The sequence below is a fragment of the Oncorhynchus keta genome, chromosome 13, assembly GCF_023373465.1.
Source record: "Oncorhynchus keta strain PuntledgeMale-10-30-2019 chromosome 13, Oket_V2, whole genome shotgun sequence".
Taxonomy (NCBI): Eukaryota; Metazoa; Chordata; class Actinopteri; order Salmoniformes; family Salmonidae; genus Oncorhynchus; species Oncorhynchus keta.
Genome location: NC_068433.1, coordinates 29,950,367 through 29,964,125, shown reverse-complemented (window position 1 = coordinate 29,964,125; position 13,759 = coordinate 29,950,367). Strand labels below are relative to the sequence as shown.

Here is a 13,759-nt window from a genome sequence, read left to right as displayed (position 1 = left end):
CAAGGTGCGTAAACATCATCTGTCCTTGGTTGCAACACTCACTACCAAGTTCCAAACTGCTTCTGGAAGCAACGTCAGCACAAGAACTGTTTCCCCGGGAGCTTCATAAAATGTGTTTCCATGGCTGAGTAGCCGCACACAAGCCTAAGACCACAATGCCCAATGCTAACCGTCGGTTGGAGTAGTGTAAAGCTCACAAACCATTGGACTCTGGAGCAGTGGAAACGTGTTCTCTGGAGTGATGAATACCGCTTCACCATTTGTCAGTCCAACAGACTAATCTGGGTTTGGTGGATGCTAGGCGAACGCTTCTAGCCCCAATGCATAGTCCCAACTGTAAAGTTTGGTGGAGGAAGAATAATGGTCTGGGGCTGTTTTTCATTGTTCGGGCTAGGCCCCTTAGTTCCAATGAAGGGAAATCTTAACGCTACAGCATACAATAACATTATAGATGATTCTCTGCTTCCAACTTTGGGGCAAGAGTTTGGGGAAGGCCCTTTCCTGTTTCAGCATGACATTGCCCGCATGCACAAAGCGAGGTCCAAACAGAAATGGTTTGTCGAGATCAGTGTGGAAGAACTTGACTGGCCTGCACAGAGCCCTGACCTTAACCCCATTGATCACCTTTGGGGTGAACTGGAATGCCGACTGCGAGCCAGGCCTAATCGCCCAACATCAGTGCCCGGCCTCACTAATGCTGTTGTGGTTGAATGGGAGCAAGTCCCAGCAGTAATGTTCCAGCATCAAGTGGAAAGCCTTCCCAGAAGAGTTGAGGCTGTTATAGCAGCAAAGGGGGGACCAATTCCATATTAATGCCCATGATTTTGGAATAAGATTTTTAACGAGGAGGAGTCCTCGTAGTGTATGTTGTTTGAGAGTGGATGGCATAAGACTATGAGTAAAATTAGTTTCATGGGAAGAAGAACACGAGAGAAAGAGGGGGGGAAAGGAGTGGAAGGGGGGCCCTGGGTGAAAAAGTTTGGGAACCCCTGACTTATATCTCTAGAGATGAAAGAAGTCTGTTATTGTAGTGTGTGTGTGCGTGAGAGAGAGAGAGAGAGAGAGAGAGAGAGAGAGAGAGAGAGAGAGAGAGAGAGAGAGAGAGAGAGAGAGAGAGAGACAGAGAGAGAGACAGAGAGAGAGACAGAGAGAGAGAGAGAGAGAAATGTTGAGACAGCTGCAGAACTTTGGGAGAAGTGTGTGTGGTGGGGGGGTATTTTGTTTTCCTGAGGCATTGGCAGCTAGGGGGTGTGTCCCCACTCCAACGCGATTGGCCCTGCGGACGATTGCATTGGGAGTGAAATCACAACATCCTGCCTGACCTACTTGAAGGAAAATGTCACCCCAAAACTAGGTTTTGGTATTTGTTAAGTAGTCAAACATTAGGAACACCTTACTAATATTGAATTGCACCCCAAAGCTTCCCACAGTTGTGTCAAGTTGGCTGCATGTCCTTTGGGTGGTGGACCACACACAGGGAACTGTTGAGCATGACAAACCCAGCAGTGTTGCAGTTCTTGACGCAAACCAGTGTGGCTGGCACCTACTATCATACCCCATTCAAAGGCACATAAATATTTTGTCTTGCCCTTTCACCTTCTGAATGGCACACATACACAATCCATGTCTCAATTGTTTCAAGGCTTAAAAATCCTTCTTTAACTTGTCTCCTCCCCTTCCTCTACACTGATTAAAGTGTATTGAAATCAGGGGCATTCAATATGACATCAGGACAGATCTCTTTCACACTGCCTCTCTCTCCCTCTTTCTCACTTTCTTTCTGTTACTCCCTCTCCCTTTTCCTATTTTTTTCTCTCTCCCTCTCTCTGTTTCTCCCCCTCCTCGCTCTGTACCTCTCCTTTTGGCTCTCTATTACTACCACCCTCTCACTCTCTCTTTCCCTCGCTCGGTTCCTTTGTTTCTTTCTCCCACCTTCTCTCTTTTCTTCACTCTCTTGCACCCTCCCCCTGTCAAATGTGTAAAGCATGGGGATTTTCCAAGATTGAAAAAAAAAAAAAACAGACATTGCTGATGTTAGATTTATCACTTAAAATGAACTTTGTGTTTTTCAAAAGCAGATGCATAGTCAGCTTTGTGGTCCTGTGTGTATTGTGTTATACAGGGATATTCCTGGTTGACTACCACTCTGTGGATATAATGTGGACTAACACTGTATTGTCAGACCTCGATAATGGCTCAGGAGGGAGAGAGGGATGGAAAGAGCGGTAGAGGAACTGATAATGACAGAGGATGTATGGAGAGCGGAATGTAAAAGCGAGGGACAGCATCAGAGGGAGATATAACTAATCCTCTCCCTCCATCCTCTCCCTCCCTCCATCCCTCCGTGACTGTGCATCGCCAAAGGGAGAAAAAAGGCAGGAAACAAAACAGCCCTAAGCACTAGCTCACCCTCCTCTCTTCTCCTCCTCCTCTACTCCACAACCACACTGTCTCACACACAGACTCCTTCTCTTTCCCTCTCACTCATTTTTTCTAAAATACTCCCTCACTTCCTACCTCCCTTCTGGCCCCCTTGACCTGTTTCTGTCCTCTCGTCTCTCTCCTAACCATTGGTTTTGTTCTCTTCTGGAGTTCTCTTCTCATTGACATTCAGTCCAGCTCTGAGGCTAGTTGCAGGGCAACCACGGCACAATACCATTCGTAAATGCAAATATGCACACACACACACACATACGCATGCATGCCCGCACACACTGCCCAGTGGGAGACGCTGATAAATCGCCCTCTGGGCTTACAGCTCCATCTCTCCTTCTCTCTACCCCTCTTTCTCTCGCTCCCTCTCCCCTTGTCCCATAACCTCCCTGGCACTACAAAGCGCTCCTCTTTCATCTCACACCCTTCTCATCCCATCTCTCACTCTCCCATCTCTCATTCTCTTAGCCACAATGACCTCTGTTTAGGTTACATTCTCTTCAACATATTAGTATTCCGTCCTCCCAACCAACTACCTGATACTAAATAATATCTAGTTGGAGCCAGCTCCAGCATCTCCAGCCTGCTCTCTCTTCATATGCAGTAGCAATTGAGACTGGGAACGAGGTTCTCTCCAAGGATTTAACCGAGAGTGTCCCTCTCAGTGCTGTGTGCGTCCTCAGAGATTTTGTGACAAAACCATCAACTTTTTCTCCCCAATTTCACGGTATCCAATTGTTAGTAGCTACTAACTTGTCTCACTGCTACAACTCCTGTACGGGCTCGGGAGAGACGAAGGTTGAAAGTCATGCGCATCCAACCCAGAAGCCAGCTGCACCAATGTGTTGGAGGGAACACCATGCACCTGGCACGTGCACTGCGCTCAGCCCGCCACAGGAATCGCTGGTGTGCGATGAGACAAGGAAGTCCCTACCAGCCAAACCCTCCCTAACAACGCTATGCCAATTGTGCGTCGCCCCACGGACCTCCCAGTCGTGGCAGGTTACAACAGAGCCTGGGCGAGAACCCAGAGTCTCTGGTGGCACAGCTGGCGCTGCAGTACAGCGCCCTTCACCACTGCGCCACCCAGGAGGCCTCAACAGAAACACATTTAACTTGAATTTTTCATTCAGTACATTGGAATTTAACGGTAAAAGTAATCTTTCTGTGCAAAACATCATCACGCACAGCTTTTTATCCGCAAAAAGTCAGTTTGATGGGAAGATTTCTCTGGTGGGAATTATTGTTTTAAGCAGATTTTATTAAGCAGATTTTATAATATTCACATGAAAATCTTTTGCATTTTGCATGGAAACCTAGCTATATACTGACCGGTTGAATCCAGGTGAAAGCTATGATCCCTTATTGATGTCACTGGTTCAATCCACTTCTATCAGTGTAGATGAAGAGGAGGAGACAGGTTAAAAGAAGGATTTTTAAACCTTGACAATTGAGAGATGGATTGTGTACGAATTGAGGCTGTTCTGAGGGTAAACGGGGGTGTATCTCAATATTAGGATGATGTTCCTAATGTTTTGTACTCTCAGTATATAATAACAAAGCATTGTATCATAAACTACTTATAACTAACACATTATATACTAACATAACAAAATTGTATAATAATGTAATATAATAAAATCACATTACAAAAATATAAACACAACAAGTTTTAGTTCCATGTTTCATGAGTGGAAATAAAAGATCCCAGAAATGTTCCATATGCAAAAAAATCTTATTTTTCTCAAATGTTGTGCACAAATTTCTTTATATCCCTGTTAGTGTGCATTTCCCCTTTGCCAAGATAATCCATCCACCTGACAGATGTGGCATGTCAAGAAGCTGATTAAATACACAGCATGATCAATACACAGATGCACCTTGTGATGGGGATAATAAAAGGCCACTCTAAAAGATGCAGTTTTGTCACACAACACAATGCCATAGATGTCTCAAGTTTCGAGGGAGCGTGCAATTGGCATGCTGGCTGCAGGAATGTCCAACAGAGCTGTTGCCAGAGAATTTAATTTTAATTTCTCTGCCATAGGCCGCCTCCAATGTTGTTTTCGAGAATTTTGCAGTATGTCCAACCGGCCCCATAACTGCCGACCATGTGTAACCACGCCAGCGCAGGACCTACACATCCGGCTTCTTTACCAGCAGGATCGTCTGAGAACCGCCACCCGGACTGCTGATGGAACTGAGGAGTAATTCTGTCTTTAATAAAGTCCTTTTCTGGGAAAAAAACGAATTCTGATTGGCTGGGCCTGGCTCCCAAGTTGCTGGGCCTGGCTCCCAAGTGGGTGGGCCTGGCTCCCAAGTGGGTGGGCCTATGCCCACCCATGGCCGTCCCTGTCATGTAAAATCTGTAGATTAGGGCCTAATGATTTTATTTAAATGAACTGATTTCCTTGTATGAACTGTAAAATTGTTGTGTTTATATTTTTGTTCTATATATATATATTTTTTTATATATATATATTTTATTTTATTTATTTATATATTACAGATTATATACTATGACATTGTTGAATACTCGTTTCTGATTGGCTTGAAAGGCATTCTAGAGCGTGCATTCAATTTCTATATTTCATTCTTACATGTGCTATGCTTGAGCTGCTTTTGAAAACAAAAGTTGAATTGATAACATTATTGGCCTTGTTGAATTTGATTTTCATAATAGCAAATATAGGACTGCTGGTTTGGTTAGCTAAACTAGCAAGTCAGTTTGTTTGCTGACCAAGGCAACTACTGCAGTAGCTATCGAGTAAACTTGCTGGCTACTTCAGTGGATGTTGAACACATTTCTACCTGTTAAATTATATATAAATATATATATCTCTATGTGTTCTCTGGAAAATAATGAACAATGAAAGGTCAGCTCCGCTAGTACATTGTCGTTTAATACACCTTCCAAGCCGTTCATTATTTTCCATGGAATGCATAGCCCCTTGTTGATTATCCCTTACGTAATATACTAAGATCATATACCAAAACTAAAGAGAGTTACTTCCCCTATTGTGGCCTTTGCTCGGAATGTGAGGGTTCAACCAGAATACAAATTGACTCAGGGAGAGAGAATCATCTGTTGCACATTTCCTTCATATCTCCACATGTCCTCTATCTCTCCATCCTCATCCCTCCATCTGTCATCCACTCCTTTATTTGTCTCTCCTCGTTATCAGTCTTTTTTACACCCTGTCCTCCTTTTACTCACTATTTTCATCTAACACTTTTCTACTGATCACCATCTGTCCTCCCGAAAATCCTGTCCGTAGTAAAAGAGGGATGAATAATTATCTTTCTTCGTCACTTTTTTATTTTTTATTTCCTGCTCCATCTGTCCATTCTGATTTCAGGACCTCTGTTTCTCAGAGGCCAAGATAATGTGAGGGACATGCTGACTGACTCCTTAGCTAATCACAGGAACTGTGGAGTGAACATGAGCCTATAAGAGAAAGCAGGGCAGAGAAGACAGGACTTGGGAGGACTAGGAGAGGAATGGAGAGAGTAGAGGGAGGGAGGGAGGGAGGGAGGGAGGGAGGGAGGAGAGGAATGGAGAGAGTAGAGGAATGGAGAGAGTAGAGGAGAGGAATGGAGAGAGTAGAGGAGGGAGGAGAGGAATGGAGAGAGTAGAGGGAGGGAGGAGAGGAATGGAGAGAGTAGAGGAGGGAGGAGAGGAATGGAGAGAGTAGAGGAGGGAGGGAGGAGAGGAAATGGAGAGAGTAGAGGAGGGAAGGAGGAGAGGAATGGAGAGAGTAGAGGGAGGGAGGAGAGGAATGGAGAGAGTAGAGGGAGGGAGGGAGGGAGGAGAGGAATGGAGAGAGTAGAGGAGGGAGGAGAGGAATGGAGAGAGTAGAGGAGGGAAGGAGGAGAGGAATGGAGAGAGTAGAGGGAGGGAGGGAGGGAGGGAGGGAGGAGAGGAATGGAGAGAGTAGAGGAATGGAGAGAGTAGAGGAGAGGAATGGAGAGAGTAGAGGAGGGAGGAGAGGAATGGAGAGAGTAGAGGGAGGGAGGAGAGGAATGGAGAGAGTAGAGGAGGGAGGAGAGGAATGGAGAGAGTAGAGGGAGGGAGGGAGGGAGGGAGGAGAGGAATGGAGAGAGTAGAGGAGGGAGGGAGGAGAGGAATGGAGAGAGTAGAGGAGGGAAGGAGGAGAGGAATGGAGAGAGTAGAGGGAGGGAGGAGAGGAATGGAGAGAGTAGAGGGAGGGAGGGAGGGGAGGAGAGGAATGGAGAGAGTAGATGAGGGAGGAGAGGAATGGAGAGAGTAGAGGGAGGAGAGGAATGGAGAGAGTAGAGGAGGGAAGGAGGAGAGGAATGGAGAGAGTAGAGGGAGGGAGGGAGGGAGGGAGGAGAGGAATGGAGGGAGGGAGGGAGGGAGGGGAGGAATGGAGAGAGTAGAGGAGGGAGGAGAGGAATGGAGAGAGTAGAGGAGGGAGGAGAGGAATGGAGAGAGTAGAGGAGGGAGGGAGGAGAGGAATGGAGAGAGTAGAGGAGGGAGGAGAGGAATGGAGAGAGTAGAGGGAGGGAGGAGAGGAATGGAGAGAGTAGAGGAGGGAAGGAGGAGAGGAATGGAGAGAGTAGAGGGGGGAAGGAGGAGAGGAATGGAGAGAGTAGAGGAGGGAGGGAGGAGAGGAATGGAGAGAGTAGAGGAGGGAGGAGAGGAATGGAGAGAGTAGAGGAGGGAGGAGAGGAATGGAGAGAGTAGAGGGAGGGAGGAGAGGAATGGAGAGAGTAGAGGAGGGAAGGAGGAGATGAATGGAGAGAGTAGAGGAGGGAAGGAGGAGAGGAATGGAGAGAGTAGAGGAGGGAAGGAGGAGAGGAATGGAGAGAGTAGAGGAGGGAGGGAGGAGAGGAATGGAGAGAGTAGAGGAGGGAGGAGAGGTATGATGAGTCCTAGATAAGAATGTATCATTATAGTCAGATAGGCCCAGACCTGCTCCGTACTCTGTAAACACACACTGCATGCGCCCACGCACTCCACTTGCATACCATATCCAAAAGCAAATAACTATGCATTGAATACTTCCAATCATTCCCATTGAGCACATACGTTAGTTCAATGTCTAGTTTTGATTTACATTTGGTTGAGATGTCAACTAACGTGGATTCAACGTGAAATCAGCCCAAGAATGTCAACCGTCATTGGATTTGGATTCAAAGTCGGGTAAAAACAATACTAAATTCCCTTGCGTTGATGCCTTTTTGCAAATTCAATCAGTTTCCCACGTTGATTCAACATCATCACCATGCCATTTTTTGGGGTTGAAATGATGTGTACAACATTGATTCAGAGAAAGAGAGAGAAAAACTATTTTATTACTCCCATACATGTCACTTCATCTTGATTACAAACAGCTCAAAGACATTCGGGACTGGAACATTCCCACTTAGATTTTTTTTTATTCACAAGCACAGTCCGTGTAATGATTAACTGAAACCACATGGCAACCGAGACAAACAAACAAACCAACATGAATAATGCCCGTTTTCGAACTCAAGGTCAAATAAGGTCAAAGTCCTTATGTATTTCCTGATAAACACAAACAATGAAAATTGTTCAAGCCAATGAAAACGGCATACAGAGGAAAATCCTGACATAACATCCTCCTATACAAGTCTGTATCATTGTTAACCTTGTCAAATCTTTCAACTCGTGTGCCACATTTCATCGTAGCCTCAGTGTAAAACTGTCGATGCTCAGTGCCACCTGCTGATGTAAATGCAGCAGTACAGCACCCTCTCAGCTATCCTCCAGTTCAGTGGGTTTTCAAACCTCGGGGGCAAGGGTTCCCAAACCATTTTTCACTCAAGCCCCCCCCCCCTTCCAGCATTGGGGAACATCCAGCGCACCCCTACGTCCACGCGCCCTGTCTATTTCTATGGGCCCATCAACTGTTCATGACACAAACTGTTCTCACCCCTCTTGTTGGTGGAGGGTATTTTGCAGGTTTAAAGCTTATTTCCTGCTATTCTACACATTTTGTCATGGGTTGCAAAGAAAATGTTCTGGTTTTAAAGAAACATTTTCTTGCAATTCTATACATTTTGCCATGTCTAATCTATATGTATACATGTGACAGGAGTGAAAAAATAAAATAAAAATGACAATATCTATGGGCTAAAACATGAAAGAAAAAAAAGCATTAGCTGACATGGGCTAGTTGATCTAGACATTTCTGACAAGTTACAAATAGCTCTCTAAAAGGTATCCAACGACTGACATGAAAAGAGGACAACTGCCGATTCACTACCCAGTTTTGAAATTGCTCCTCGTCCATTCTACCATTGCACCTTTCAAGAGTAAGTTTAAAGCCGAACTGAGTTCCTTAAAAAAAATGTTAACTCAAACACCTCACAGTTTGGGAACTAATGCTCTCGGGCTCTCAAACTCAACTCTGTACTTCGAAGCCAGTTTCACTGCATTTTTTCTTTCCCTCTATTCAGGGACTGATTTAGACCTGTGACACCAGGTGTGTGCAATTAATAATCATGTAGAACAGAAAACCAACAGGCTCTGGCCCTCGTAGGGTAAGAGTACCCCTGCTCGAGGGGAACCCCAGACATTTCACAATTTTGTTTAGTTGACAAGTTGAATCAGGTGTGCTAGCTCTGGAATAGATGAAATACATGGAATGGCTGGGGTTCCCGCTGAGAAGTTTCAGAAACACTGCATCCAGAACAGGGTTGGGGTCAATTCCATTTCAATACCAGTCAAATCAGAAAGTAAACCAAATTCCAATTCCAAATGTTCCTCATTGAAAGGAAAATGTAAATGTCAGTGTGCTTCCTGAATTGAATTCAAATGGATCCAAACTGGAATAAACTAAATCTCAAAGACACGTAAAAGAAACATCCTGACCACTCTCTCTCTCGCTCTCGTTTCCATTCACTTCACAGAATGTAAGCTTACGAGATCAGGATGGTCGAACAAGGCTACAACATAACACAGAAGAGACATCAAAAGAGAAGAAGAGGGACAGATATTTCCTTGACATACAGTCAACAGTAGAGTGTCAGTGAATGTGTATGTGGGAGCGCACATTCGAAAGTGCAGTATATAGATGAAACGCCCATTTGAATACAGAGCTCAGTAAGTACAACTGTCCATGTATGTGTGCGTGTTGGCATGTACAGTTATACACATTTTGTTGTGTGTTGGTCAAGGTTTGTGTGCGTGTTTGCGTTGCGTAAGCATCGTCTCCGTTGGCGCCATCTCCATCATCCTCTCCTTCTTCCTCTTCCTCATCGTTATCCTCCCTTCCTCTACTCTGTACCTGCTGACAGGATTCAATGAGCTGACATGAGACACCGCCTGCCTCCCAAATGGCACCCTTTCCCCTACATAGTGCACTACTTTTAAAAAATGTTTAAAAAACTATTTTTTTAAACGTAGTGCACTACTGCTTCCTCCTCAATGTTTTCCTTCACACTACAACTCCTTTCCATCTGCACTTCTCCGTTCCCCACAGTTCCTTTCCCCTCTCAAGTGTGGCTCAGTTTGTAGAGCATAGCACGTGCAACACTGGGGTTCTGGGTTCGATTTCCAAGGGGGACCAGTACCAAGTATGGAAATATATGCACTTACTACTTACTGTAAGTCGCTCTGGATAAGAGCTTCCGCTAAATGACTAGCTAAAATGTAAGCTACTCTTCCTCCAGTAGGTCTCCCTCCTCCTCCTCCTCCTCCTCTTCTGAGTCGTTGAGAGACTGGTTCTCTCTCGCCCTCTTTAGACTTTCCTCCTTCCCTCCGCAGTTGAGGAGATGAGACACCTCCCCTGTCTCCGGCTTCCCACTACTCTCCATGTCTAGAGGGAGAGCCAGAGAGATTTTAATTGATAAACAAAAATGAGTTGCGTTATGCATATTTATGTCTGAAAATGCAGTGGGCAACGAGTGTACATCCATCACTCGTGTCTGTCCCCGTCCTACCGGACATCTTGCTGTGGTCCTTCCCCAGGCGCTCCAGACTCTCCAGCAGGTAATCCACTTTGTGTTTGATCTGGGCCAGCTCTATCTTGATGGTCTGCAGGTCATCTGTCTTCACTGCGTTAGGAACAGGGGGGAGAGAGAAGAGAGAAGGAAGGAGGAGAGAGTCAGAGGCATACATTTACAGTCGGTATGGATGTCACTTCCAGAGAATTAACATGGATGCATGTGTCTACAGGGTAAGTGAATAATGGGTAACTGGCCTGAGTGAGTTTGGAGTTGGTAAGTGTGTGTCAGGGACGAGATCAAGTTATACCGTTGTGTAGTTGGCACGAGTGTGTTTGATCAATGTCGGAAGTGTTGAAAGCGTCTGTCATGCCACGTGTGGGCGTGTGGCACTGACTGGTGCGTGAGGTCGAGGTCCTGTGGCTGCTCCTGGAGGTGGACGATGAGAAGCCGGTCCTGGTGCGTCGGCTGCCCCCTCCACCTCCACTCAAACTGACCCGGGGATGTTTGGAGGGGATCGCCGGCCGGGACAGGGGTGGAGGTGGAGGGGGGGGGGGGGGGGTGGCACACGGGAATGGTAAGAGTACATGCTACAACGGCAACACAAAACAGGCACACACACACACACACAGGTTATACGACATGAGGCTGTTACAAATGTAATGGGTTCAATGTGTAAAAAATCTCTCAAAAGAACGCTGCAGTTTAAGAAGGAGGTACAGCAAAAATATCACATTCTTTATCCCTTTCTAAGTATAGTGTGTGTGTGGCAACGGCGAACCAAAGACTTACAGGTCATAGTAATCTCTCTGGAAGTCATAGTCCAAACCAAATGAAGAACTGGGCGGGCGGACAGACGTCTGTGGTGGGAGAGAGACAGTGAGCGAGATCAACTGAAACACTTGGTACAGGTCCTATTTAGTTTTTTTTTTTTTATTCACACAGAGAGGAGTTGAGGTACGCCTGTACATGTCTCCTGCGGAGCGCTTAACCGTCTTCAATCTCTGAGGCTTCGGTTCACAAGCGAGGTTAATGTCTGGGGGAGAGAGAGACATACAGAAAGAACAGAAATAGAGCAGAGGGGGAAAAAAAGAGGGAAAATCAAGAGGAAGTTATATCTTGACAGGGGGTGTAACATCCACATTATCACATGTCCCCACTTATACTATGCCTTTAGAAGAGGGGAAACATATTGGAGGAAGAGTGGGGACACGGGAGCAGGAGTGGAATACCGCTGCCTGGGTTCTTACCTAGCACCTGTCCTACAATCATCCTCCCGTCCTCACCCGCCACAGCGGCCCGGACGTTCCTCTCGTTGGCGTACTGGACGAATGCGAACCCCTTGTGGACGGAGTAGCCCACAATCTTGCCGTACTTGCTGAAGAAGAACGAGTTAATTTATTGTCCAATGTACAATGAATTGAAATGTGTCTTTTGTACATCTGTGGCTGTCGATTGGATATTTTCACGCTACACAAGAATTGCCCTTCTGGGACAGCATTGAATTGGATTCTCCTGTTCTATCCCAACCCCGCCGAAAGACACACAGAGGCTGGTGATGTTGGAGCAGAGAGCAGCCAGAGTATCGTGCTACCTACTTGAAGATGGCCTCCACGTCTGCCTTGGTGACCAGGAGTGTGTTGAGGTTCCCGATGAAAACCCGGGAACGGAGCGAACGAGGGTCCGTCTTGTTGGTCACGTTGTCGGACATCACGCTACTGGAGGTGAGAGGCCGGCTGGTGTGTTTATGAGGGGGAAATGAAGGGAGGAGAGGAAAGAGAGAGGAAGAGGGAGAGAACGGAGAAGTTGAGATATGCATGTTTGTGACTGTACGGGGCTGCTTTCCAAAATAAACTGGACCTGATTTGAGAGTCTGCGTCCATACACACACACACACACACACACACACACACACACACACACACACACACACACAGTACACCACTACACATGATTGGTTGTTTAAAACAAGCATCCCGTTCATTATGTTTGTCGGGCTACTTTAGATGATGGCTTACAGCAATGACTGTGCATAGGAGGACTTTAGGCCCTTTTCCACTTTTCTGTGTCTATAATCTACATATAATGGCTTTGTACAGAGGAAGGTGGGTGGGGGGTTCTCCTATTTACACACACTATTTGTGTGTCAGCAGAGCTTTTGGTTCTATTTCAGGGTTTATACCGGAAGGTCTCTGCTTCTACATCTAGAGAACTTATTTGGAAGGTTGAAGTAACCAGAACTCCATGTTGCCTGTGCCTTAGACGGGCGTGGTCTGCCTGTTTCAGTTGGAGAGAAGAGTGTTGTTATTTGTCAATTGAGCCTGAGCTAGGCTATGCATCGTGGGAGACGTAGTGCATCTATGGAGTGATGTCTCTAGAACTACAAAAGTCTTCAGAAAGTGAAGCGTTTCATATTTTTGGTTCAGTGCTGCTCCCATGAGGTACTTCAAAAATATAAAATATATACATATAGTCAATATAGTCATGTGGAGGTAAAAGAAAAAGAATGGCCAAAAAAAACCTGTTGGATGAATAGCATTATCATATTAAACAAGACAAATAAGTTAGAAACCGATTAATTGGGCAGGTCAATTAGCCAATTCAGAAAACCCCAAAGTGCTTAAGAATATTACTGTACATAGACAGACAAAGAGTATGAATCATAACTGGCATGTGAGGCCCAACATACTGTAAGAGACACTTGATAATATAATAGTATAATAGTGCACTCTCGATGAGGTGTCGCACAAATATCTGAACAACAACAATATAAACGCCTTCGGGTCCTTGAAAAGTGCTTTATAAATCTCATGTATTATTAATAATATGAAGTGATTTTGGCATACCGTCTTTCATTATACATTTCTGTAAATCAAATCAAGGGACATGTAATTAGTTGGCGTGGTGTCAGAAAGAGGACATTCCTAAATGTCAATCCCAAAGCAGAGTACCTCTTGGCCCACAGCCACTTTCCTAATGATAAAAACAGATGTTACAACGGACCACGACACAGCCAAGGGAAGTTCCACACACCACACACACACACACACACACACACACACACACACACACACACACACACACACACACACACACACACACACACACACACACACACACACACACACACACACACAATCATTTTGGATGAGACTGTTGCGTCTTGTGTTGGGTCTGGTTGTCTTGCCAAAAGCACAAATTGTGTGATGATATTTTCTTTGCTGGCCAGTGTTGACGGGGTTGCTATCCACCAGCATCAATATGAGACTAGAATACAGGCAGCGCATGTGACCCGAATCAAAAGGTGATGCAATACACACAGCTGGGTACTATTTCAGAAGGTCCGGTTACACAAATGTCCGAAGTGGCAAAGGGCCGGATGGATATCGTC

At 45.6% G+C, this 13,759-nt stretch overlaps 1 pseudogene; it reads right to left on the bottom strand.

The window, feature by feature from the left end:
• Nucleotides 1–7,798: 7,798 nt before the first annotated feature.
• On the bottom strand, nt 7,799–12,088 carry LOC118392750 (heterogeneous nuclear ribonucleoprotein C-like; annotated as a pseudogene).
• Between the last annotated feature and the right edge of the window lie 1,671 nt (nt 12,089–13,759).